Source organism: Frankliniella occidentalis, unplaced genomic scaffold (genome assembly GCF_000697945.3).
Source record: "Frankliniella occidentalis isolate FOCC.00 unplaced genomic scaffold, Focc_3.1 Scaffold3, whole genome shotgun sequence".
NCBI classification, from domain to species: domain Eukaryota; kingdom Metazoa; phylum Arthropoda; class Insecta; order Thysanoptera; family Thripidae; genus Frankliniella; species Frankliniella occidentalis.
Window position 1 is genome coordinate 1,700,928 of NW_026267133.1, and position 1,340 is coordinate 1,702,267.

General features: G+C 47.7%; 1 protein-coding gene across 2 annotated transcripts in view; it reads right to left on the reverse strand.

The window, feature by feature from the left end:
• LOC113211626 (gamma-aminobutyric acid receptor subunit beta) overlaps window positions 1–857 on the reverse strand; it is a 92,972-nt gene extending 92,115 nt beyond the window's left edge. The window contains exons 1-2 of one of the 2 annotated variants that reach the window (XM_052267245.1): window positions 691–857; window positions 421–500 (exon numbers count right to left, since the gene is read on the reverse strand). The gene's annotated coding sequence lies outside the window, so the exon portion shown is untranslated. The remainder of the gene's footprint in view (window positions 1–420; window positions 501–690) is intronic. The other variant, XM_052267239.1, reaches the window with a different exon arrangement.
• Window positions 858–1,340: the final 483 nt, after the last annotated feature.

A 1,340-nucleotide genomic window follows, 5' to 3' on the forward strand; every position in this document is an offset into this window, starting at 1 on the left:
GGACGAGAGAGGGGGGGGGGTAATAGGTAATCCGGGCGTCCGATTTAAACTGTACAAAAACCGAGAAATTAGGCAAAAAATTGTGCTGTTTTCTCAATTTTCTTCACATTCTTTGCTCCCATTGTACCAGTAGACCAATTCTCCCTTCAAAATCACATTCTTTGTCACCACGTAAAGAAACTGATATTGTGAATTTGGGTAGCCTAGCTGAAAATGGACGTCCGAAAGGGGGGGGGGGGTCTTCGAAAACGGAGAGTGGTGGACAGAGGGGTAGGGGTGTATAGAGGGCAAAAAACAGCGGACGTACTTTATGGATGATCCCGAATGATACTAGGCGAAAGTAATGCTTCGTAATCTACAAAGCGTCAGCATATTTTGCAAGAATTTCAAAGCATGCCTAAAATGGGTGTTATATCCTACCTTTGTTCTTCCAGACTAAAGGCAGCATCCAGCCGTGAAGAAGTTGCCAAATGGGAACAAGGAGTAGAAGGTAGCCGTCCCTACACAAAGCACAAGATGATGAGCGACAGTCTATTAGAGGTTAGGTTACGTGTTGTTACATTTCACATATCTTAGAGCAGGCCCATACCTCCGCGGTATAGACTTTACTAAGGTTTATAATGAGTTGACTCAGTTGAGTCATTATCACTGAGGTAAAATTGTACCAATGTGATATGTCCGTGTACTAACCTAGACAACGACACCGGCACGATTTAGAGATGGTATAAACTTTCTTTTCCGAAGCAAAACTTTTCACAACAACTTTTTGACACAGTGATGCCACTCCACAGTAATCAGAAACCAATGTGTTCAACAAATTCTTCGAAACTTGGTTTGGCGAGAGCCAATGATCACAGATCCACTCGCGGCAAGGCAACAACACACAGTAGTCGCCTGCGTTGCGTTCTGCTCTGTTTGGGGACGGCGCTACGCCACGCCACCTCCTCCGAGCTACTTCCTTCTTCTTGTTCCTCAAAACACCAATCTATCTGCACTAGGGTCGGCTCACTTCAAGATCGCGGGTTGTTCTTCTTTCTCTCACGCAACACCGGTCTTCTCATGCGAAAAGAGACAGAGATAGCCACCCGCGGTCTCCTAAAATGGCCAGAGTAAGACAACCCCGACGTCTCCAAGCTCGGGTTGGGACCAATGTGGATGGGACGCACCGCGCACCAAAGGAGTTGAGGGGATGCTCGCTCGCCCTGCTCAACTGGAGCGTGCGAACGCATCGGTGTCTTGGGGTGTTTCAAGACTACGCCTAATATTTTATCGACTGAGCAAACGAGCTTCGAGTGTTGGTAGTCTATCAATCGCCCACTGTGCTCCCCCCCCCCCCCCCT